General features: G+C 51.6%; 1 pseudogene across 1 annotated transcript in view; it reads right to left on the bottom strand.

Moving 5' to 3' along the window:
* Nucleotides 1–26,289, bottom strand: part of LOC117084308 — a 38,624-nt pseudogene extending 12,335 nt beyond the window's left edge. Inside the window, exons 1-7 of the transcript XR_004437396.1 lie at nt 26,184–26,289; nt 25,427–25,524; nt 13,981–14,055; nt 8,994–9,062; nt 8,657–8,753; nt 6,485–6,658; nt 3,108–3,325 (exon numbers count right to left, since the gene is read on the bottom strand). The product of XR_004437396.1 is annotated as a 3-phosphoinositide-dependent protein kinase 1-like (transcript). The remainder of the gene's footprint in view (nt 1–3,107; nt 3,326–6,484; nt 6,659–8,656; nt 8,754–8,993; nt 9,063–13,980; nt 14,056–25,426; nt 25,525–26,183) is intronic.
* Nucleotides 26,290–26,295: the final 6 nt, after the last annotated feature.

The raw sequence follows: 26,295 nt of genomic DNA, 5'->3' as shown, positions 1-26,295 counted from the left end.
AGCTCTGATTTCCAAGGCTCAGGTAATCCTCCTACCTCAACCTCCTCAAGCAGCTAGGACTACAGAGATGCAGCATCACGCCCGGCTGATTTTTGCATGTTTGTAGAGACAGGGTGTCACTGTGCTGTAGAGACAGGGTGTCACTGTGCTGCCCAGGTTGCTCTCGCACTCCTCGCTCAAACGATCCATCCACCTTGGCCTCCAAAGTGCTGGAATTACAGGTGTGATCCTGAACTTACTTACCATATTCTCATGTGGGCATAAGGAAAACTTCAGGATTTCTTTTTTTTTTTTTTTTTTTTTTTTGAGACGGAGTCTTGCTCTGTCGCCCGGGCTGGAGTGCAGTGGCCGGATCTCAGCTCACTGCAAGCTCCGCCTCCCGGGTTTACGCCATTCTCCTGCCTCAGCCTCCGAGTAGCTGGGACTACAGGCGCCAGCCACCTCACCCGGCTAGCTTTTTGTATTTTTTTAGTAGAGACAGGGTTTCACCGTGTTAGCCAGGGTGGTCTCAAACTCCTGACCTCGTGATCCGCCCGTCTCGGCCTCCCAAAGTGCTGGGATTACAGGCTTGAGCCACTGCGCCGGCCAAACTTCAGGATTTCAAAATAATGATTCAGTTGAAGGGAAAATTACAGAGGCTATAGCAGGTATAAATGAGGAGAAAGTAAGAGCTCAGTAGAAATATTGGACATTTACTAATCTCTAAAAATGCATCTATTGGTTGGCGTGGTGGCTCATGCCTAAAATCCCAGCACTTTGAGAAGCCGAGGTGGGTGGATCACTTGAGGTCAGGAGTTCGAGACCAGCCTGGCCAACGTGGTGAAATTCCGTTTCCACTAAAAATACAAAAAGTAGCTGGACATGGTGGCGTGTGCCTGTAATTCCAGCCACTCAGGAGGCTGCGGCAGAATTGTTTGAACCCGGGAGGTGGAGGCTGTGTGAGCAGAGATCATTCTACTGCACTCCAGCCTGGGTGACAGAGCAAGACGCTGTCTCATTAAAAAAAAAAAAAAAAAAAAAAAAAAAAAAAAAAGCATATATTTATACCAAAAACTTAAGACCCTAGAAAAGACCAAAAGCACACAGATTCTATTCTACAGCATGTGGTCACTGAAAAACTCCACCATACACTCACAGAGAACGAGAGCAAAAAGACAAATAACATCTTAGTATTACAAAAAAAACTGCCCTGATTTCAAGAATTTGGTGGCCACACACAGAATGCAAACCACTACTGTAAAGAGCAGGTGCTGGACGGACCTCCCAGCAGCCAGAAGAGATCCTGCAAGATCTCAGGAGTCATCAGCTTCCCAAAAGGACCTAAAATCTGAAGGAAGGGGGAAAGGGGAAGAGAACCCTGAAGACAAAGGAAGCAGGCAGGAGAATGTGCATCCTGACTTGCCGCCAGCACCAGGCTAATGTACCCAGACGGACTCCAAGACCCTCTAAGAACTGCCCCAGGCAGAGGGGCCTTCTGGGAGTCACCAAAGGAGCTGAAACACACACACCTGCAGACAGACAGCACCTCTCAGCTGCGCTCTGCAGAGAAGGCGCTCCTGGCCAAGTGTGTGGAGTGGCCACAGCAGCCCTTCGTGGGGACCCCAGCACATACAAACCTGGGAAGCTCCTTGCATAGCCGGTCAAACACCTCCTTGCTGCTTGGAGCTGCACAGCGCAGCCCTGCTCAGATTGTTCCCATCAAAAGCCCTCCTCTCCGGCTCAGTACACATTAACATCCCTAGCAATCACACTGACTCACAGCTAGCGAGTCAGAGCCCCTAGCTGTAGACTGTTTCTGCCTGCCAGCATCTCTGCACAGGTGTTCTAGAGACAGGCATGGCACACCGCAGAGAGTCGTGGTCTTCCCCACTTGCTGGGGTGGCCCAGAGCTCAGCTCCTTCCTCTCATTCCTCCCCACAAGTCTCTCAAGTCACATGTGTACTGTCCCTCCCTAGCGTGGCCCTCAACTCCCCCTCGCCTTGTGCTTCCACTCCAGCATACCTGCCTGCAAAGCCCTCTCCCCACTATCTTGGGCTCCTCCCTGCCCACACAAAAGAGACAAGCAGGTAAAAATATTAGAGGGAAGCCCTTCTTACCAGATTAAGATGGAAAACATAAAATATAAATAGGGACAGGATGGACTTGGTAATAATTTGCAGCTTCCATACAAAAACAGTATCAACAGACTGGAGAGAAACTGAAGAATGTTTGCAAAACATACAACAAGGAATAGTCTCCACACACATGGCTTTTAAAAATCCATGTTAAAAAGATGCACCAGTCTGGCCAGCACAGGGAAAACCCATTTCTATCAAAAAATACAAGAATTAACCGGGTGTGGTGGCGGGCACCTGTAATCCCAGCTACTTGGGAGGTTGAGGCAGGAGAATCGCTTGAATCCGGGAGGCAGAGGTTGCAGTGAGCTGAGATAGCACCACTGCACTCCAGCCTGGGTGACAGAGTGACATTCTGTCTCAAAAAAAAGATGCAAAACATACAAGAAAAAATAGTTAAAGGACACAAAGTACCTCAAAAAAGAAACACAAATGGTCATGAACACAGGAGACATCTGCCTCCATAGGAATAAAACAGAAATTCACAAGTTTGTTTTTGGAGCATCAAAACACTCTCAGGCAGGCAAGAGCATTGGGAAAGGCAAATTCCTGGCCCCCAGGACAGATCCCCAGCCCTCTGAAAACATGCACGCCCTTGAACACACACTGCCCCTGGCGCTCAGCTTAAAAGACATAAATGGACAAGTGGGGAAAGCTGTGTGGAAAAGAGGGGCTACAACAGTGAACCTCAGAAACTCCCAAGTGGCCCAGTCCAGGCCGTGTCTGTCCACACCACAGTGACTTCAGGCCACACCCAGCAGATCCAAATGCCCAGCAGAGGAGGGGAGCGCCCGGCAGTCACAACCCACTCACCCCCTGGGCCAGCTACCTCCTAAGGACCTGTTTCCAACTGTGCACTTACAATGTGCTCCTTGGCCAAGCATCCAAGGCTGCTGAGGGAGGCAGTGACAAGGCAAAGGCATCCACCATAAGCCCCCATGTATTCACGCTGCAATTCTGCACACACCATTGCTTGTGTCTATAAGGTCTTACCAAGGGTTTCCGCCAGCCTGCTTCTCCAATAACAACCTCTTCTCATCTTCGGAAAACTGTAAGTCCAGTTCAAAGGAGTTCGAGTCCAGATCGTGGATGTACTGCTCTATGTTGCTGCCTGACCTCTGGGGCAGGCCCACGTCCGAGGCTGACAAGGAGTGTGAGGAGGAGGATGAGGACACCTGCATGCAGCCAAACTGGCTCAGGAGATTGTCATACTGCAGAGAAGAAGGAAAAGTGAGAACCGTACCTTCACTTGCCTCTACAGTCCTAAAACCCCAGCCCCTCCTGGCACTGCCGCTGTCAGGCCCTGGGAGCTCACACACAGCAAGGCACAAGGCGACAGGGTGGGCAGCCCTGATTCTCCTCCGTGGGACACCTGGCCACAGAACCGAGGCCTCACTGGATCCTGCCTGGTCGGGCTCCTCTTCCCATGGGAATCAGGGCCAGAGAGGGGCGAAGCCTCAGATTTCCTCTCCAGGAAGAGGGGACCTGGGTCCTTACCCTGCAGGCCCCGTGAATGCCAGTGCTGACCCCGGAGGTGGGGGCTGGGATGCCTGCTGGGAAGAGAGGGTGCCCAAGGAGGCTTGGCGGCAGATCCATCGCACGGGCTGGCAGGCAGGGCCTCCACGCAAGACCTCGTTGGGCCCCAGGGGTCTTAAGGGTCTGAGTCTGTAACAGACGCTACATATTGTGATTTGACTAAACACATTCAACTGTTTAAAAGACATTCCTTTTAATCTCAGCAAAGATAAACTGAACTTACTATAGACAACGCTACCTGTTTCTCTGGGAAAAATGACAAACTAGTGTCGACAGTGGAAACTCACTCACTCATAAACGTGCCAAGCAGACAGAGCCTGCGCACTAACATGCTCCTGGGGCTGCCAAGGCCAGAGAACCCCTGGGTGGGGGCAGCCACATCCCCGGCTGCAGGCCCCACATCTGAGCTCTGCTGAGGCCAACAACAAGTGGAAAGAAAAGGTGCCACCAGCAATGGCACCATCAGCAATGGCTGGGATAAGAGTACAACATGCTCTTCCACGTCCTCTGTGCCTTCAGACGCAGGCCCTGGCTGCTGCCCCACACAACCCTCCACACATGCAGCGTCCCCCATGTGCTCGCACTCTTACAGCTGCACAACAGCCCCACCCCACAGCCCTGAAGCCTCTCACCCAGCTGGGCTGGAGCAAGGTGCTCGTCAATGGGCAGGGTAAAAACACCCAACACTGCCGGCCCCTCCATGCCAACCCCTCCACAGGGCGTGGGCCTGCCCAGCCTGCTTGTCTCCAACACTGTCCAATGGCAACACCGCCCCAGCACTTGCAGGACCTCAGGAGAGCAGGAGCCAATGAAGCACCTGCTCTCCTCCTGCCTTGACCCAAGGGCGGGTACCATGGCCAACCCCCCTGCTGAAGGGGACGCCCAGTGCCCATTCCCCATGAAGGAGGGGTTGCAGCCCCACAGGGAGGGAAGAGGTACAGCCCTGAAGGCTCCTTCCATGCTTGACGCCGTTTGCCAAGACTCACTCACTGTCCCCATATGAGATCTGACCTGGGAGCTCCCTGCCTGGACCCACTCCAAGGCTTTCAAACCACACAGCTGTTCAGAGCTAAGGATGGCCATCTAACAGTCGGCTGCCAACACATGGAGCCACACTTCACAGACGGCAACAGAACCCACGTATCAAGCAGCCCTAGCTCTCAGTAGGCCCAGGCCCAGAGGCCTGCACAGGTACGCAACGTGTGCAAGCACACCCACCCCCACACTAAGAGAAGCTCTCCAGGCACTGAGACTGCAGACAACTAAAGCCTGTGCTGCTCCTTCAGAGCCCAGCTACCGCCTTGGGAGGAACGGAGGACAGAGCCCATGGGATAATGGCCACCAGCTAGTCCCAAGCACAACCTCTGCAGCAACAGCAGGCCCAGGAGGGAGAGCACTGCAGTCCGGTGGCACTCGCCAGCCGTGACCAAAGACCCTGTAGGAGGAGCTGGGTGGCACAGAGGATGGGGGCGAGGGCCTTGGGGGGCACAGAGGGTGGAGGTGAGGGCCTCAGCGGGGGGCTAGGCCTCGGGGCTCCCAGCCCTCTGCATATATGAAAGCTACAAGTGGCCACTTCAGGCAGCACAGACTGCCCCCCAGGCCTGGCTCCCCTAGACTTTGGGCTCAAAGGATGTCGGGAGGATGAGGAGTGTTACGGGGCATTGGGAAACTTCATCTCCAGGAGGGGACACTAGCAGAAGTTTAGCTGTGGATGACTTTTAGAAAAAATCTAGAATTCCCAGCTAGGTGCAATAACTCATGCCTAAGACCCCAGCAGTTTTGGAGGCCGAGGTGGGTAGATCACTTGAGGTCAGGAGATTGACACCAGCATGGCTAACGTGGCGAAACCCTGTCTCTACTAAAAATAGAAACATTAGCCAGGCATGGTGGCACACACCTGCAGTTCCCACTACTTGGGAGGGTGAGACAGGAGAATCGCTTGAACCCAGAGCGGCAGAGGTGGCAGTGAGCCGAGATCGCGCCACTACACTCCAGCCTGAGTGACAGACCGAGACCCTGTCTCAAAACAAATAAATAAAATCTAGACTTCCTCATTCATGGCAAGTGGAACTCTGTACATGGTGCCAGTTAGAATAAGCCCCAGTAACAGAAGTCAAACCAGAAAAATGGATCTCATGATAACAACACTTAAGTATGAGGGGGTCATGGTGGAGGTGGCAAGAGGAACTCAGAGGAAACAAGGCTGAAAGTGGGCAACATGCCTGCCTCTCACAACACTCTCGGTCCCTTGGGCACATGGTCCATATTCTCTACAAGAAGCTTAAAGAGCAAAGTGTGCTGAAGACCCCATGGCTGTGATCAAGTTGGGAGACCAGCAGCCTCAGAGCCTACTCAGCACTGAAGCAGACGGTGCCAGTGTCCCTGCCAGCACCACGTCCCAAAAGTTCAAGCACGTGACACTCGGGGGTTTCTGTGGAAAGACAGGCAGTGTTCTGGAACATCTTGGACACACAGCTATACAAGCATCAAGCCAAGCGCAGATGCGACAGGCCGGGCAGGAGGCCCCGTACCTGGGACCCCAGGGCCAGTGCCAGGGTGCTCAGCATCCGGTTCTAGCAGCACCGCACCCTCTGGGTGGAAACTCACCACACTGCCCACAGCCGTGGAAATGAGGAAAAAACGACCCACCCGACAAGTCACTTGCCACTGCCTCATGGCAGCAAAGACTACAGCCACCAACAGGCCTGCCGCCGTGGCACACACACCCTCCCCTTTCGCCTGCAAATCACACATGGGTCTGGCGCACAGGCATGAAGCCCAGTGCACGGAGGACCCAGTGCCACCCACCTCACCCGCCATCCTGGCCAGCTTACATTGCCATAGCAGTCCTCGTCGTCTTCCGACATGGCTGGCAGGTAAGCGGTGAGCTTCGGAGGCGTCTGCTGGTGCAGGTTCTCCCACGTGACAGACTCGAAGAATGGGTGTGCTTTAAGAGGTTCGTACCCTTCCATTTCCTCACAGCCTAACCGCTTTGTGGCATCTAAAACCTTAAGTAACAATCAAGACTAGTCACTGCCAGGGTGAAAACGTGATTCTGACCAAAGAAACCCAAATCTGGTGGCCAAGCGCGGTGGCTCACGCCTAGAATCCCAGCACTTTGGGAGGCTGAGGCAGGCGGATCACCTGAGGTCAGGACGAGTTTGAGATCAGCCTAGTCAACATGGTGACAACCCGTCTCTACTAAAAACATAAAAATCAGGTGGGTGTAGTGGCACGCACCTATACCGCTCGGGAGGCTGAGGCAGGAGAATCGCTGGGACCCGGGAGGCAGAATTTGCAGTGAGCTAAGATCGTACCGTTGCACTCCCGCCTGTGTGACAAGAGCAAAACTCCATCTCCAAAAAAAATAAATTTGTCTCATCTCATTATATGGCTCTTTCTTTTTTTTTGAGACAGAGTCTTGCTCTGTTTCCCAGGCTGGAGTGCAGTGGCGTAATCTCGGCTCACTGCAGGCTCTGCCTCCCGGATTTGCGCCATTCTCCTGCCTTAGCCTCCCGAGTAGCTGGGACTACAGACGCCCGCCACCATGCCCCGCTAATTTTTCGTATTTTTAGTAGAGACGGGGTTTCACTCTGTTGGACAGGATGGTCTTGATCTCCTGACCTTGTGATCTGACTGCCTCAGCCTCCCAAAGTGCTGGGATTACAGGCGTGAGCCACCGCGCCTGGCCTATAATTCAATTTCCAAGTGCCTGACTCTTGACAGGAAACTACTGTAGCAGGAATAATAAAAGGAACTAATATTAAAAAAAAAAAAAAAGGAAATGACTGTACCATTTAGCATTTGCTCATCAACGCTGCACAGCATGTTAAGTTACTGGTGCTGGAGCGTCCGGGGTTATGACAGCACAGGTGGCTGCAGACCCTAGTTCGTGACATCTGTACATTTCAGCTTTAGAGTCAGCTACATGAAAATTTTAAAGACCAGCCCAGGTAAAACAGAGAAGAGAGGTTAGTCTGGGAAAGGTACATCAGTTTATATTCTAGAAACAGAAGTGTCCTGACATTCCTGTGCTTTTGGCCCTGGACATCCCTCCTTACCACGACTCTGGGAGTGGGGTCAGTCCTGCCCCTGCAGGTGGCCCCAGGATCGCTAGGCTCCACAGCCACTGGCTTCTCCCAACCTGTCTCACCTCTTTCCCCTGGGCTGGGGTGTGGGATTGATCAGTCCCTGGAGGAGACAGCTCTGCAGCCTTCGAGGGTCCCAGCAACACCCACTCCACAACCGCGGGAGTGTGCTGGTCCCAGTGATGATTCGCTGTCTTTGTTAATTACTCAATTTTTGTTTTAGGATTTTTAACTATATACTGTAAAATAATCCTTGTTGTTGTTCATTGTATTTTGAGACTGAGATTCCTTTCCACCTGTGCGAGAAAAGGGGCCGAGCCTTGAGAGGCAGCGCAGGATCCCAGGGCCTGCCTCCCCATCCAGTTGCTCTGTGGGGGATGGAAGGAACAGCAGGGGAACAGTACCCAGTACTCTCCAGTAGATACTGAGAAGTGAAAATAAGTACTCAAAAGGTTTGGGTTTTTGTTCTCTTTTTTTTTTTTTTTTGAGACAGTCTTGCTTTGTCGCCCAGGCTGGAGTGCAGGGGCGTGATCTCAACTCACTACAACCTCTGCCTCCTGGGTTCAAGCGATTCTCCTGCCTCAGCCTCCCGAGTAGCTGGGATCACAGGCGCCTGCCGCCACGACCGGCTAATTTTTATATTTTTAGTAGAGACGAGGTTTCACCATATTGGCCAGGCTAGTTTCAAACTCCTGACCTCAGGTGATCCGCCTGCCTCAGCCCCCCAAAGTGTTGGGGTTACAGGCGTGAGCCACTGCACCTGGCGACATAAGATGTAATTATCTATGCTCACTATTAACCCTAAAAACACCATTTTTTGTGAACACAGGAACCTCCAGGAAAGCCACTCAGAGAGCAGTTTCAGAGGACTCAGGGTGTCCCAGATCCCCTTTCCAAAAGGAAATTCACAATATTTACCAAAAGTTTCTCCACGAGGTCTCTTGCCTTAGGGAAGAATTTTTCTGGAAAGTCATATTCCAACTTAATGATCTTCTGAAATATAAGATACTCGTTTCTGTAAAAATTAAAAAAAAAAAGTCATCCTAGGCAGGGTCCCAGAAGCCTCCACAGGCAGGGACGAGCGCCCCGGCCTCGCAGCGCTGCAAACACACCCCGGCCCTGCATGCCAAGAGCCCCCACCTGGGCACGGCACCAAGTGCTGCCCTCCCCCACCCACCTCGCTGCTGGGAGGGGCTGCCAGCCGGTGGGGTGCACCCCAACAGGCTCCAAGGCCCAGGAAACGCTGCCTCCTTACCCAGCTCGGAATGGTGGGAGTCCTGCCACAAGCTGGTATATTATGCATCCAAGAGCCCAAAGGTCTGAACTTTAAGGTAAGGGGAAAACAAAGAAAAAAAGACATGTGTAAAATATAAGTGACAAGGCCAGCTCATTTTCCACTCTGTCCACACGGCCCCAGTTTCAGCTCTAATGCAATTCTGTCCTTTAAGACCAGTGAGGTGTGAGGGTGGGGAACCCGCCCTCTGGAGAAGCCTCCCAGCGGCCTGGGCCCTGAGGGTCTGCACGCGGCAGGCACCAGCGGTCGCTCAGCTGTCCCCAAAGCTTCGCCATTTCCAACAGGGCTTACTAACGTCCACACACACCTGTCATCCTGAAGCAGAGCAGAGCTCACTCCTGGCACCACGTGGCTACAGACCAGGCAGGGGGCAGGATGGGACAGAATGGGGCTGACCCTGTTCCAGTAAGACAACCAAGAAAGCTGAAGGAAGCACCCTCCCGTCAGTGCCGGTGGAGGGCTTGCCAGGGGCAGGAAAGTGCAGCACAGGCGAAATGAATGACCGTAACATTCACACCTGACTTTCTTTAGTGTTTAGTTAAAATGGGGAGCAACAAAGGAAAGCAGGCAGCAGAGCCTCCACCTTTCAGTGTGGAAGCAGCAGAGAGAAGAGGGGTGCTGGGGGCAGAGCTGTGCTTGGACCTTCACGAGGTCCTCTCCAGAGCATGGAATTCAAGCAGAAAGGGATTGTGGGGGAGTTTTTCACCTCTGTGAATTATCGAATGTTTTATCAGAAACACTTACTTTAGAATTTATATTTTTTAAATACAATACAAAAATAAAACGGGAAGCCAGTACTACACTTCTGGAAAGCATGTGTACCAAGGGTGTATCAAATAAACCTTCACTTAGACCAAGTCATGCCACTTCCTGAAATTCAAACCAAGGAATTCAGGGCGGCCCCTCACTCAGTCCAGCAGACCCTGTCTCGCCCACTGAGGGACACCCCCACCCCAACCCCAGGCAAAGAGACCTCCTCTGCCCATGCAGGTTGGGTGGCGGGTCAGACACACGCCAGTGTGTGAATGAATGGAAACCTTTCAACGCACGACAGCAGAGACAGGTCCATGAACCACAATCTTCACGCGGCAGAAAACCACACACTGATAAAGACACCCACCAGTCATTCAAATGACAGGGGGAAGCGCCCATTATATAATCACATAGGGCTCAAAACCGCCTGCCCAATGTGACTCGAATGGCATAAAAGCCACTTAAACAACTATAAAATGCATAGAAAAAATGGACTGAAAAGAAATACGTATGCCCAATTATTATCTGTGACTATAAGTGGGTTTGGAGACTTATTTTCTAAGAACTCTTCATAATGAATTTTTCTTTTTCTTTCTTTTTATTTATTTATTTATTTATTTATTTTTTATTTTTTGAGATGGAGTCTTGCTCTGTTACCCAGGCTGGAGTACAGTGGCATGATCTCGGCTCACTGCAAGCTCCGCCTCCTGCGTTTACGCCATTCTCCTGCCTCAGCTTCCCGAGTAGCTGGGACTACAGGCGCCCGCCACCTCGCCCGGCTAGTTTTTTGTATTTTTAGTAGAGATGGGGTTTCACCGTGTTAGCCAGGATGGTCTCGATCTCCTAACCTTGTGATCCGCCCGCCTCGGTCTCCCACTGCTGGGATTACAGACTTGAGCCACCGCACCCAGCCATTTTTTTGTTTTTGAGACACGGTCTTACTTTGTCACCTAGGCTGGAATGCAGTGGCGCAATCTCAGCTCACTGCCACCTCTGCCTCTGCCTCAGGCTCCTGAGTACCAGGGACTACAGGCGCTCACCACCAGGCCCAGCTAATTTTTGTTATTTTTAGTAGAGAGAGGGTCTCGCCATGTTGGCCATGCTGGTCTCGAACTCCTGGCCTCAAGCGATGTGTCATCCTCAATCTCCCAAAGTAATGGGATTACAGACATGAGCCACCAAGCCCGGCCTCTTTCAAATCCTTCTTTTTTTTTTTTTTTTTTTTTTTTGAGACCAAGTCACGCTGTTTCCCAGACTGGAGTGCAGTGGCGCGATCTCCACTCACTGCAAGCTCCGCCTCTCAGGTTCACATCATTCTCCTGCCTCAGCCTCCCGAATAGCTGGTACGACGGGCTCCCGCCATCACGTCCTGCTAATTTTTTGTATCTTTAGTAGAGACGGGTATTCACCGTGTTAGCCAGGATGGTCTCGATCTCCTGACCTTGTGATCCCCCTGCCTTGGCCTCCCAAAGTGATGCCTGGGATCACAGGCGTGAGCCACCACGCCTGGGCCTCAATTCTTTACAATAAACGTTCCTAACAATGTTTAATGTCACATGATTAAAAAATTCAAAAGCAGAAAAAGAAATGCAGAAATGTCTTCCTCATAATCCTGTTCCCTCACCCGATAGACAACTACCATCATCCGTGCAGTGTCTATCCCCCCAGAGAACCTGAACGTGCAAATGAGAAAACGTGAATACACATTCCTCCTTTTTCCCACAGGGCAGGATCCCATGCCTATATTCGTAGAGCTTGGAGATCTTTCTGCACCAATGCTAAAGTGGTCCTCCACCATAAAAGTAAAATCTACAAACAAGGAAACGCTAGCTCTTGGGTGGTGACCACACGCACTTTGAAAGCGGGTACATCGCGGTACCACCTGTGGGAGGGACTGTCGTCTGCATCTCAGGATGCTGAGCAGCTCATCCTCCCCTCCCCCGCTGGGTGCCATCCCTACCCCTGCCCCAGCTGTGACAACTAAAACTGTCCAGACAGGGCCAAGTGTTCCCAGGGGAGCAGAATCACTCCAGTTGGGAAGCTCTGACCTAAAGCAGTCTCTGGCCATGCTAAGAACTCAGTATCCGGCCGGCCGCCATGTCTCACGTCTATAATCCCAGCACTTTGGGAAGCCGAGATGGGAGGATCACCTCAGCCCATGAGTTCAAGACGAGACTGGGCAACACAGCAAGAACCCATCTCTATTTTAAAGATAACTGAGGCCGGGCGCGGAGGCTCAAGCCTGTAATCCCAGCACTTTGGGAGGCCGAGACAGGCGGATCATGAGGTCAGGAGATCGAGACCATCCTGGCTAACATGGTGAAACCCCATCTCTACTAAAAAATACAAAAAACTAGCCGGGCGAGGTGGCAGCGCCTGTAGTCCCAGCTACTCGGGAGGCTGAGGCAGGAGAATGGCGTAAACCCGGGAGGCGGAGCTTGCAGTGAGCTGAGATCCAGCCACTACACTCCAGCCTGGGTGACAGAGCGAGACTCCATCTCAAAAAAAAAAAAAAAAAAAAAGAATAACTGAATAATAATAAAAAGAGAACGCAGTATCTGCTGGTTGAAAAAAGTTAAAAGAACAAAACCAAAAAAGCCTGGAGACGCTGAGTGACTGCTCAGAACCCTTCCACCCACTCACCACGTTTGTACCATGGCCCCCTCCACCCCAGTTTTTCCTGAAGCTGTCAAGCTCAGACATCCAGAACTGCCGTCCCCAGAATCATTCATTCTCTCAGAGTGGCTCACTTCACTCCAGGAAGGTGGCCCCTTGTAACCTGGCGGAGCAGGAGAGTGGCAGCGTGGGACTCCTGTGGTCCTGTCGACGTCAACTCACGAGGGCACCAGCAGCCAAAGCTGACCCCAGCCCTCAGCAGCACTTGACTGGCCGGAGGCAGGAGGAACCCCAGCCCCACCCTGATTCCACATAACTGCTCCCTAGACTTGAAACTCCAGACTCTGATGCTGCCTCTCAGCCTGCCATCTACCTCCCGGCCACCCTAGACAGCACCTCAGACTTCTCACCAACCCTTGTCGTCAGCTCCCCAGACATCCTCCCCCCACACCGCCGGTGGCTCCCTGGCTGGCACTTCTCCACTCTCCCCTCCCGTGACCCGCACCGGCCCTGCAGTCTCTCTCAAAGACCCTCATGCCTGCTGGACGCCTCCTCCCTCCCACACCGGCACCCTCCAGGGCCTCCCTGCGCTCTGCGGGACCCTGTCCCACTGCAGCTGGTGTGGGGCCGAGCAACCCTAAGGCCAGGCTCCCTGCCCTCCACCCCGACAGGGGGCAGCACCGAGGAAGCCTGGGCTCCGTGCACACGACAGCCATACTTTCCTCACTGAATAGTTTTTCCTAAAGAAACGATTAGGCTGGGCATGGTGGCTCACGCCTGTAATTCCAGCACTTTGGAAGGCCGAGGCGGGCAGATCACGAGGTCAAGAGACTGAGACCATCCTGGCCGACATGCTGAAACCCCATCTCTACCAAAACTACAAAAATTAGCTGGACACGGTGGCGGGCGCCTATAGCTACTCGGGAGGCTGAGGCAGGAGAATCGCTTGAACCCGGGAGGCGGAGGTTGCAGCGAGCCGAGATCATGCCGCTGCACTCCAGCCTGGAGACAGAGCGAGACTCCGTCTCAAAAAACAAAAAACAAACGATTAAATCTGCAACCACAAAGCATCAGCAAACCCAGGAAGCTTAGAATACAACATTAACGTATCACGTGTGTGTACGCCACGAAAAACACGCTTTGAAATGTGAAGTGCTGATTTCTTTTTTTTTTTTTTTTTTTTTGAGACGGAGTCTCACTCTGCCGCCCAGGCTGGAGTGCAGTGGCCGGATCTCAGCTCACTACAAGCTCCGCCTTCCGGGTTCACGCCATTCTCCAGCCTCAGCCTCCCGAGTAGCTGGGACTATAGGCGCCCGCCACCTCGCCCAGCTAGTTTTTTGTATTTTTAGTAGAGACGGGGTTTCACTGTGTTAGCCAGGATGGTCTCGATCTCCTGAACTCGTGATCCGCCCGTCTCGGCCTCCCAAAGTGCTGCGATTACAGGCTTGAGCCACCGCGCCCGGCCTGATTTCTTTCAAAGTATGCTTAGCTACTTAAAGGCCACCAAATTCACTCTCTCAAATATTAATTTCTATGTTAAAGAAAAGGGAAGTACGGCTTAGATGAAAGTGGTTTTTACCTCTTACAGGCGGACTTCTCCGTGAGCAGCTCTGGAGAAACGTACTGCGCTGTTCCACGAATGAGTTGGCCCTGGCTGCAGAGGAGAGAGAAGGTCACACTCGGACTCACCATCTGTGACAAGCAAGGGCTGCGTGGTGGGTGTCGCACATGGCGGACCATGCACCCCCAGGAGCCAGACTTGTCCAGGCCACACCGGGGCTGGCTCACGGCTCGCCTGCTCAAAGACGCCTGCCTGACACCTGGACACTGGCACCCTCCACCCTGGCGCTCCCACCCGACACGCGCCTGGAGAGCGAGCTGCACACCAATGTCCAGCGCATTCTGCCGGTGGCACCGGCTCAACGGAAGGCATGAGGACACGGTCCTGGCTGGCTCACTGCAGGACTTGGGGTATCCAAACGTGCCCAGGCACACAATAAACAGTTGCAGGCCAGAAACAACCTCCTTTCCATCACAAACAGCTTGGGAGCTGAGGCGCTACAAAGGGAACAAGACTCACGCCTCCAGCCCAAGGGCCTTCCTCTACAGAGGAGCTGTGACAGAGCAGAGCCACAGCACGAGCTGGCCCGGGACCACCACACAGCTGCTGTCCACACCGGCCCTGCCCGTGGCCGGTTCTGAGTTGTCCCTTCCACCTGCCCTCCTCCGGCCAGGCTGAGAGAACCTCACAGCCTCTGCTGCGGGGACCCGTTCCCTTCAGTGAATGACTTTTTTACGGACCTCATGACTGCCCAGATGCGGGGGCTCACGCCTGCAGTCCCATTGCTTTGGGAGGCCAAGGCAGGAGGACTGCTCGAGGCCAGGAGTTTGAGACCAGCCTGAACAACATAGTGAGACTCCGTGCCTAGAAGGAATTTCAAGAATTAGCCAGGCATGGTGGTGCACCTCTAGTCTCAGCTACTTGGGAGGCTGAGAAAGGAGGATCGCTTGAGCCCAGGAAGCTGAGGGTGCGGTCAGCCACAATTGCGCCACTGTACTCTAGCCTAGGCAATAGAGCCAGACCCTGTCTCAAAAAATAAACAAAAAACAAAGACTTCATGGCTCCATGTGCATCCTGCCAGGACCCTCAGTGATCCTGCCAAGAACACCAAGGACATCCGCAAACACGCACCCGCCCCCGCCGGCCTAGAGGAAAGCAAACCAAACCAAGAGCCAAAAACAAACGAAGCCATTCAGCCCTGCAATGAATCAAAGAAATGCAAATTAGAACACGACAGCCTATCACATTGGCAAAGGGGAAAAAGAATAAAAATACATAGCGCTGGCAGGGATCTGAGGGGACAGACGCAGCGCTACGGGTGGGGCTGTAAAATGGCATCGCTTCTGGGGACAATTTTCCAATGAGCATCAGAAGTCACAAAGATGTTTGCCTCCCTGACCCTGCAGTTCCCTCTCCATGCCAGATCTGTCCTTCAGGGTCTGGTGTGGCACGGTGACGAGGGCTGCGTCTGCTGGCGGGACGGGACGCCACCCGCTCCACCCACCTATTCAGTGTTTCTGTACTTTACTATCATCGAGCGTTGCTTTTGTGACCTGTATTTTTTTAAATGCCATTATTAAAAAGTCTAAAAATGTGTCTTTCTCCTATGGAGAGATGTATATAATGCATAATTAAATGATTGAGGTTGTCGTGCAGCACACAGAGCCGTATGTGTTTTTAAAGAGCAACGCTGTGCACCGAGCAAGTCTGTGCACCAACACTCGCCCCATCTCTCAGACGAGCGCTACATAGTGAGCTGCCGCGCTGGTAGGGCCCTCGTTGCTGCTACCGCTGCTGCTGTTCTCAGCTTCCTGCAACCGGACTCCGGGCTCGGATCTCCCGGAATCCCTCCCTGCCCTCTCCACCCTCAGCTCCTCCTAGCTCCCCAAGGGTCTTCCCACCTCTCTTCTTTCCTTAGGGCTTGCCCACCCTCACCCTGCCACACCTTCCTAAAGGTGGGACTCCGAGCCTCTGGGCATATCCAAAGTCACCCCCTTGGAAAAGGACATCTGTCCTTAGTTAATCTAGAGACAAGCAGCGCCGCTCGAGTGTGGAGAAGATGGCTACCCTTGGAATAATGTTCCAAACGCATAAAATACACAGGACTATAGGAGAAAGCAATTGTAATTCAATACACGTATCAAATTATGGGAGTGATGGATCTGTGATGTAGTAATATGTGACCAGCATGACACAGCAGCGGGTCACGCCGCAGTGACCCGGCAGCGGTGCTCGGCACAAGTGGCATGGCGTCACTACCGTGATGTGACCCCTGCAGCATGACATGAGAATATCTGTGACTTCTGATGACAGACATTTGTTGCTGATGTTCATAATGGAAGGAAATGGTACGCTTTGATGAAAGGTTAGTGGAAATTAGGAATTTCCTCCTATCCAGCCTCACAGATCCCCTGACTTCTATCTGTGACATCTGAGCTGAGAGCCCCAGATAGAGCGTAAGGAAACCTCAGAGACCACCTAGTTACTTCTCCCGGGAGGCTCAGAGACTGGCCAAAGCTCACGCCTCTCCAGCTGCTGGAAACTCAGGCCCAGAGACCTGCACTGGCCGCTGCTGCCCCGCATGCCACGGGACTATCGACAGTGACGTCTCGGCTGGGTTGTTGTCCCCACCCTCATCAAAGAAACTCCATGGACCACCCATAGTCCCCCAGATCTGCCAGTCATACTTGGAGGGGGCCCTGGGGAGGGAAGACCTGAAGAAGTGATCCTGAGCTCACGAGACACCCACACTCTCTTCAAAGCCAAGGGTGCCACTCTCTTCAAAGCCAAGGGTGCCGGCTGCCATCTTGTCCATAAACCCACAAAGAAGCACAGAAGAACGCTCCACAAAATGTGACTACCTTTTGGACGAAACACCAGCAAACCAAATGCGGCAACATCTGAAAAGGACTAGGCACCATGACCAAGAGGATGTATGACACAGTGTAAGGTTGGTTCAAAATACAAAAAGCAATGCACTGCATCTCATTAGAATAAAGCACTAAGGAAAACACAGGACCATCTCGATAGATGCAGAAAATGCAGTTAACAAAAACTCCCCACCTCTACAGGACAAAAATACGGAATAGCCGAGGCACAGAAGGGAGGGCCCAGAGTCTGACAGAGGGCACGCACGGCCTAAGGCCAACATCGTGCCCGATAGCCAAACACTGCAAGCTCTCCCTAAGACCAGGGCGCCCTGTTCAGCACGTCCAGCCAACACCGCACTAGAGGACTCAGCCAGGGCAGTTAGGGAAGAAGAGAAAAGGCAGCCAGGTTGGAAGGGAAGAAGTAAAACTAGCTCAAACCACACATGACAGGATCCTGTGTGCACAAAGTCCTGGGGACTCCACTGAGAAGCTATGACAACTAAAGAGAGCTCAGCAGGGTGCAGGGCAGGAAAAAGCAACTGCATTTCCACACAATTTCCAGGAGCAATCCAAAAATAAAATTCACAATCCCAGCACTCTGGGAGGCCGAGGCAGGCGGATCACCTGCGGTCAGGAGTTCCAGACCATCTTATCCATAAACGTGGTGAAACCCCGTTTCTACTAAAAATACAAAAACGTAGCTGGTCATGGTGGTGTGCGCCTGTAATCCCAGCTACTTGGGAGGCTGAGGCAGGAGAATCGCTTGAATCCGGGAGGCAGACGTTGTGGTGAGCTGAGATCGTGCCACCGCACTCCAGCCTGGGCAACAAGAGCGAAACTCTGTCTCAAAAAAAAAAAGGAAAGAAAAGAAAAAAAGAAGGCCAGGCGCGGTGGCTCACGCCTGTAATCCCGGCACTTTGGAAGGCCGAGGAGGGCGGATCACAAGGTCAGGAGATCGAGGCCATCCTGGCTAACGTGGTGAAAGCCCGTCTCTACTAAAAATACAAAAAAATTAGCCGGGTGTCGTAGCGGGCACCTGTAGTCCCAGCTACTCAGGAGGCTGAGGCAGGAGAATGGCATGAACCCGGGAGGCGGAGCTCGCAGTGAGGCGAGATTGCATCACTGCATTCCAGCCTCGGCGAGAGCGCGCGACTCCATCTCACCAAAAAAGAAAAAAAGGAAAGAAAATTCAGAACTCTATTTTTTGTTTTCTTCCCGGAGACAAAGTCTCACTCTGTTGCCCAGGCTGGAGTGCAGTGGTGTGATGTCAGCTTACTGCAACCTCCACCTCCCAGGTTCAAGCGATCCTCCAGCCTCAACTGGTCTCCAACTCCTGACCTCAGGTAATCCACCCACCCTGGCCTCCCAAAGTGCTGGGATTACAGGTGTGAGCCACCATGCCCAGCCAATAACTCTATTTAGAGTAACATTAAAAATAAATAAGAATAAATGTAACAAAAGAAGCATAAAGCTCATACTCTGAAAACTACAAAGTGCCTTTGAAAGACAGATCTAAATAAACAGAAAGACATCCCACGTTGATGGCTCAGAAGACTTAACATGGATTAACAATGGTAACGCCTTGTAAGCTCATCTCCAGACTCAATGCCATCCCTTCTCAGATCCGAGCAGGCTTTCACTGTGGGCAGTGTTAACACCCATCTGCATGGCAGCGTGCATGGGTACCTCATCCCTCCTTACGGCTTGGAGAAGATTCCCTCGTTGTGTGGACACGCCACTCACTCATCCACTCATTTGATGACACGTGCGTCGTTTCCACCTTCTGGCTACTGTAAATAATGCTATGGGCATTCTAGCACCTGTTTTTGTCAGAATGTGTGTTTTCGTTTCTTTCAGGTTCACACCTAGGAGTGGAATTGCAGGGTCATATGGTAATTCTGTTTCCTTTTGAGGAGCTGCCAGCCTGTTTTCCAAAGTAGCTGGACTATCTGACATTCCCACCCATGGCATACGTGGGTTCCAATCCCCCTAATCCTTGATAACATTTGTTATTATCTGTCTTCTGATCACAGCCATCCTAGTGGGTATGAGGTAGTATCACCCTGTGGTTTTGATTTGCATTTTCCTAACGACTAATGATGTTGAGTAACTTTGCATGTGCTTACGGGCCATTCGTATATCTCTTCTTCGGAAAAATGTCTAGTCATACCCTTTGTTCCGTGCTTTATTTTTTTTTCTCCCTCTGAGTTCTTTACATTCTGGATACAAGTCCCTTATCAGACAGATGATTAGCAGATCGCGTCTCCTATTTGGTGGGTCTTTTCACTTTCGTGATATCCCCTGAAGCACAAAAGTGCTTCAACTTGATATAGCCGGGCAGGGTGGCTCACGCCTGTAATCCCAGCACTTTGGGAGGCTGAGGCGGGTGGATCACGAGGTCAGGAGATCGAGACCATCCTGGCTAACACGGTGAAACCCTGTCTCTACTAAAAATAAAAATATTCGACGGGTGTGGTCGGGGCCACCTGTAGTCCCAACTACTGGGAAGCCTGAGGCAGGAGAATGGGGTGAAACTGGGAGGCAGAGCTCGCAGTGAGCCGAGATTGAGCCACTGCACTCCAGCATGGGGGACAGGGCAAGACTCCGTCTGAAAAAAACACTTGACATAAATCTAACTCATCCTTTTCTTTGGTTGCTTATGATTTTGGTAGTGTATCTAAGAAAACATTGCCTAACCCAATTGTCACATTTAATCCTATACTTTCCTCTAAGAGTGTCATAGTTATTGCCCTTACATTCAGACCTCTAATGCATTCAGAGTGAACTTTTTTTTTGAGATGGAGTCTCACTCCACCGCCCAGGCTGGAATGCAGTAGTGCGATCTCGCCTCACTGCAACCTCCGTCTCCCAGGTGCAAGTGAGTCTCCTGCCTCAGCCTCCACTCTAAGTAGCGGGGATTACAGGCGCACATTACCATGCCTGGCTAGCTTTTGTATTTTTAGTAGAGATGGGCAGCTGGTCGCGAACTCCTGACCTCAAGTCATCTGCCTGCTTCAGCTTCCCAAAGTGCTGAGATTAAAGGCGTGAGCCATCGTGCCTGGCCTGGAGTGAACTTTTTTTTTGGTGACTGGGGGAGATGGGAGGCGGGGGGACGGAGTTTTGCTCTGTTGCCCAGGCTGCAGCACAGTGTCATGATCTCAGCTCACTGCAACCTCCGCCTCCCAAGTTCAAGCGATTCTCCTTCCTCAGCCTCCCAAGTAGCTGGGATTATAGGAGTCTGCTACCACACCTGGTTTTTTTTTTTTTTTTTTTTTTTTTTTTGAGATGGAGTTTCGCTCTTGTTGCCGAGGCTGGAGTCCAATAGTGTGGATCTCAGCTCACTGCAACCTCCGCCTCCCAGGTTCAAGTGATTCTCCTGCCTCAGCCTCCTGAGGAGCTGGGATTATGCACGCACCACCACACCCAGCTAATTTTGTATTTTCAGTAGAGACGGGGTTTCACCACGTTGGTCAGGCGGGTCTCGAACTCCTGATCTCAGGTGATCCGCCTGCCTCGGCCTTCCAAAATGCTGGGATTACAGGCGTGAGCCACCACGCCCAGGCGCAAATTTTGTATTTTTAGTAGAGACAGGGTTTTATCATGTTGGCCAGGCTGGTCTCGAATTCCCGACCTCAGGTGATCCACTCGCCTCAGCTTCCCAAAGTGCTGAGATTACAGATGTGAGCCATCGCGCCCAGCCCTGGAGTGAGCTTTTGTGTATGGTGTGAGGAAGGGTAATAACTTTTTAATGAATTAATCATCATTGGAAGATAATGGTGAATCAATTTGTGGTTTTCAAAACTGGCATCAAAGGGGGAAAGAAGCATTTATCCTACTTTTCCTTTACAAATGATACCACGAGTTAACCCAAAAGTTGCTGGGGAGAAGTTTCTCTTTAATGAATTCCATCTCATGAATATATTAGGCTGTAACCTTTCTGCACTCTCTGCACTGAGTTAACGAATTTAGGCCAAGGATGGCCATAAATGCTGCTGCTGTCACAGAGAGATGCCTAATAAAGAACACCCAACACCACTCTCTGAACAGGGAAGGGAGAATCAACTCTGAATGTGATGTAGTGGCCAGGAGAGAGGACCATGTTCAACAATGACACACAGAGGCAAATGAACTGGAAATATAACTGCACACTTTGAGATATTAAGCAATGACTGGTAATTTTTATGTATCAAACAGTATGGTATTGCGGTTATGCTTTTTAAAAGATTTGTATCTCAGCGATACATACTGGAATTTTTACAGGGAAAACCAATTGAGCATGCTGGGCATCAGGTCACTAGTACTGAGTGAATTTTTCACAATAAGCAGTAATTCTGTTTTAAACAAATAAACACATTCCCCAGCCCCATGCGTCACAGCCAATCCTAAATGAATGCCCATCTGGAAAAGACCAAAATAAACCATGTGAAGATGGGAAGAACTGCTCTTGGTGATGGGAGAATGGGGACACTCCCTTTCATTGGGCAAATTCCACTTTCCGTCATACAGGAAAATCCATTTTGAAGGCAGCTCCTCTCTGTGCCGGGGACGGGTGATCCAGCCTAAGCTAGAATGGCGGCAAACTCAAGGCCGCTGTGGCCCTCAGGAGAGTGTCTAGGGTCCACAGCATAGTGGGAAGCACAATGGCAGCTAGTCTGAGGGTCTGCACGATGGCCATGCACAGATGGGGACAGAGGAGTGACTGAAGCCTACAGCATCCACCCTCTCCAGCCAGCCCCGCCCACACCTGCTGGACTTCCTCTCCTTCCTGTTTGGTGAGTGGCGCCTCTACACCTGGCTGCATACCAGAAAGGCCTGCACAGGTCAGAACACAGGTGTCCAAACCCCATTCCAAGTCTGAAGCTCTGAGGACACCCCGAGCTCCCCAAGGTCCTTGCAAAGAGGGCACAGGCCAGAGACACCCCAGGTGGGAGGCTTCCTCTGAGTGAGCCGCCCTCACCAGGATGCATTCACAGGCTCCTGTACAAGGAGAGGAGGCAGAAGTCCTCTCTGCCAGGAGCTCCTCCTCAATCTCCCAAGCCCACACTACTGCCCTGCTCCATCTCCCACCACCTCCCCCTGCAGATATGGGGCCACCCCACCCCACAGGGACGATGAGAAAACCTGCCTCCCTCTAGGAGGAGGGCGTGGCACAGCTGCTGCACAGGTAAGGAACCTGGGTATGCCTTGCTCCCATCAACACTTTGATTCTAGATTTGAAGATGTTTTGGGGAAGCCATCTCTGCACAAAAGAAGCCGACGCAGGAATCAATTCCAAGATACTGAACTACCTCAAACAGAAAATAAGTTACTAAAACTAATCCTCCTCATAAATTATAGTTTTCTCCTTTTCCTCAAAAAAGAGGAAAAGAACCACCACATCTTCTATACACACAAGCAACTGGCCCTGGTTTACAATGATGTAAAGATTTTTAGCCTCCTGCTACCAAAAAGCAAAGGTTTACTTCACGATTTCTTCTTTTTTTCCAGAGACAGGCTCTTGTTCTGTTGCCCAGGCTGGAGTGCAGTCGCAGGATCATGGCTCACTACAGCCTCAATATCCCAGGCTCAGGTGATCCTCCCACGTCAGCCTCCTGAGGAGCTGGGACTACAGGCACGCACTACCATGCCCAGCTAATTTTCGCTTTTATCTTACGTAGAGACACATAAGATCGCTACATAATTGTGCTGTGTTCCCCAAGCTGGTCTCAAACTCCTGGGCGCAAATGATCGACCTGCCTCGGCCTCCCCAAGTGTTGGGATTACAGGCGGGAGCCACTGGGCCCAGGCTATTTCACTATTTCATCAGCGCACTTAAATGCCTATTTTTTTAAGCGGCTACGGGGCAACAAGACTATCCCTGTGCCAAATACCAGATTCGAAAGAATATCTACCCACGTAACAAACCGGCACATGGATCCTCTGAATCTAAAATAAACGTTGAAATTATGAATAAATAAAGCCTTGGAATAAGGGAGGAGGGAAAAAAGAAAGAAAATTCACATGAAAGGAAAACTGCCCAGAGCAGAGCCCAGGGAGACGGTTCCTGAGGCTGACTGCGGGCACAGCCCAGAGAGTGGTTCCCGGGGCTGACTGGGGGCAGAGCCAGCCTGCAGCTCTCCTGCCCCCACGGAATGTTGTGGGCTCATCTCTGGGCAGGAAGTCAGCACAAGGACAACAAGACACTGACAGATCCTAAGAAAGCTTGGAGACAGAAGTTCCTGTTTGGCTCAACTTTGTCACAGACAACACTGCAGGATATGAGGTTACACTGTGTACACAGAAATAGGATTACCAGTCAGTAAAACGGTTACTATTTAACAGGAATGAGTCAAACAGATCAAGGTTTCAGAGCATGTCTGAAACGCCAGGAAGACTTCCCTGGCTTTGCGCAGCTTTGGGCGGGAGGTGTGCATTCTTGCATGCCACTGGACGGGGAGGGGAACAGGTGGGCTACAAAAGGCAGCGGAGGGCAGCAGAACTAAGCCACCTTAGAAAACAAGAGGCTCTGGCTTGATGGCTAGTTTCAATCTTAACCCCAAAAGGGTGATGTTTTTTATTTACGTATTTATTTATTTATGAGACGGAGCTCACTCTGTTGCCCAGGCTGGAGTGCAGTGGTGCGATCGTGGCTCACCGCAACCTCTGCCTCCCGGGTTCAAGCGAGTATCCTGTCTCAGCCTCCTGACTAGCTAAGACTACAGGCACGCAACACCACGTCCGGCTAATTTTTTGTATTTTCAGTAGAGACGGGGTTTCATCGTATTAGCCAGGATGGTCACCATCTCCTGACCTCGTGATCCGCCCGCCGTGGACTCCCAAAGTGCTGGGATTAAAGGCTTTTTTCGTTTTTTATTTATTGCTGGGATTACAGGCTTTTTTAATTTTTTATTTATTACTACTATTTTTTAACACAGTTGATCGCTCTGTTACCCAGGCTGGAGTGCAGTGGGATCATCCTAGTTCACTACACCATCAATCTCCCATTTCAGCCTCTCGAGTAGCTGGGACTACAGGTCTGTGCCATCACACCAGGATGATTTTTGGTTTTTTTGTAGATATGGAGTCTCACCATGTTGCCCAGTGGCTGGTCTCAAATTCCTGGCCTCAAACGATCCTCCTGCCTCAGTCTCCCAAAGCCCTAGGATTACAGGTGTGAGTCCCCATGCACAGCCAGGGTGATGTTTGAGGATTCTCAGAGAAGTTCCCAAATCCAAGACAGCGTCTTAGGGCCTCCATGAATGTGCAGAGATGAAAGCACCAACTGATAGAATCTTAACCAGAGCCCTGAGTGTGAAAACACAGGGCTGGAAACACCCAGAAGGGAAAGATACGGCCCAGTGGAGGAAACGAGCAACTACCTCAAGGTGCCAAGAGAGGCCCCACAGGCACCAGCTGGGTACCTCCCAGCACACAGAGTACAGGGCCCATTCCTAAGAAACAGAAACGCCGAGCTGAGTCCGGAGTGCCTGCCTTGCTAAAGGGCCTGCTCTCCACCCAGCTGTGCTCTCCTCCAGCTACTGGGGGCCAGCTCGCCGTCTGTGGAGACGAGGCCAGAACCACCACCGCTCCGTGCTCACGGTTCCCCTTTTCCACACGAGAGCAGCTACAACACGGTCACTTCTATCTGAATCTTTCTTCCACCAACAAACCTGCACTCACGTCCCTCCAAACCGGTCTCCAGCACCTTTGACCCCCCCAGAGCTCCCTATGGAGGCCTTTCTCTGACGGGAACCCCAAGCCCAGGCAGAGGCCCATGCACCACTTGGAGGCCCTTGGACCCAGCCTCTTGACCCAGACAGACCCCAGCAATCACCCGAGGTTCATCTTCAAGGTCACTTATAATGCACACAACAGCCTTCAGCTTCCCCAAACCTCACCCCAAGGCTTTATCTTCTCTCTCCCCAGCACTCCGGAGCAGCCTTCAGAATTTCAGCTGTCTTTCTTTACACCTCCAGAGTTTAGGACTTCTATCTACCCAATAAGCACCTGAAGGGCATCGAGACGCCCCAGCTGGCTCAGACAACCTAGGCCACTTCTCTGGCCCAAGTGGACTTTCAGCAACATCTCCGATGGAGCTGTCACAACATGGTCCAAGGCTAGAAACTACCCTTGGGAACAGGACCGGGGCTTCGTGGTGACAAACATGCACGTGGCCAGCAGGGAGACAGACGGACAGGTAATGGAGCGAGGGCACTGAGGGACAGGGATGTGCGCCCCCAGATCCTACCTGCGATACAGCCAGGAGGAGCCAGGAGCTGACCACACCGGCTCCCCGTCCTGCACACGGGTGACTGGGTACGAATGTGGCTCCCCGCATTGTCCAGAAGACGAGTAGGGAGGATGAACGACAGCAGATGCTGAGGAGAACCAGTACCCTCCCCCTCTACACCAGCACACACCGCCTGGGGCCCCCGCAGGAAGACCTGCTGGCAAGGCAGGGTCTTGCACAGAGAAAGTTCAAGATCGGTTTGAGGACAGCCAAGGTATCCCCACCTCTGTCGTTAATGAAGATGACACAATGCAACACACTCCTCAGAAGTCGCTTTCCATCTTAAGCACAGAGCCAGGCTCTGCTGGAAATAAAACTCACACACCTTGTTTGCTCTCTGGGGATAAGACCTTTGCTGTTCCAAAATCTGTGATCTGGATGTGCATATCTTCATTTAACAAAATGTTTTCCGGTTTAAGGTCCCTGTAAAAGTAGATTTTCACATTTGAGAAGAAATACGTGAAACAGCAACATTATTACGTACTCTCAATTTTGCTGAAAACAAAATGAACGAATGAATGCTTATGATCCTTACAGGCTGACAACCAGGGGATACAGGCCGAAAGCTCACAAGCAACAAGTCTTGACTGTACACAGTAGGGATTTACCACCTCACATCTCCATGTCATTCTAATTAGCTTTTTAATGAAGTATCATCTATCATTTTTAACACACAAAAAGATAGCTATGCACACTCCTGAGATGACTTTATCAGAAAGTCATGGAAAATCAGACCAGAAAGAAATACACACAGAAGGTACCACAGAAAAAGACAAAACGCATCAGTCAAGCTGGTGAAAAGAATCATTAGCTCGCCGGGAAAGGCACGAAATCATTTGATGTGGCATTTGCAGGACGGCTTCTCCATGTCAGGGCTCCATGGACGTGTGGCCTCGCCTTGGCGCTCCCGCTGTGGCACCGGCAGGCATCTCAGTCACACCCATCCAGGGAGCACTCCAACCAGGCTGACCTCAAGGGCGGGGACCATCTGGGCATCAGCTGTGGCCTGTGAGCCAAATGGTCACCGGCCCTAATCATTAAACTGACATCCTGCAAACCCCACCCAGCCACCCCAAGGTTACCTGTGAATGATGCCCTTGCCGTGCAAGTACTCTAAAGCAGACACAATCTCAGCCGTGTAAAATCGAGTACAGGTCTCATCGAATGAACCGATTTTGCGAATATATTTAAGTA

Source organism: Trachypithecus francoisi, unplaced genomic scaffold, assembly GCF_009764315.1.
Source record: "Trachypithecus francoisi isolate TF-2019V2 unplaced genomic scaffold, Tfra_2.0 Contig00476, whole genome shotgun sequence".
Taxonomy (NCBI): Eukaryota; Metazoa; Chordata; class Mammalia; order Primates; family Cercopithecidae; genus Trachypithecus; species Trachypithecus francoisi.
Note: the sequence above shows the minus strand (reverse complement) of the source record. Positions and strands in the feature narration are given on the sequence as shown.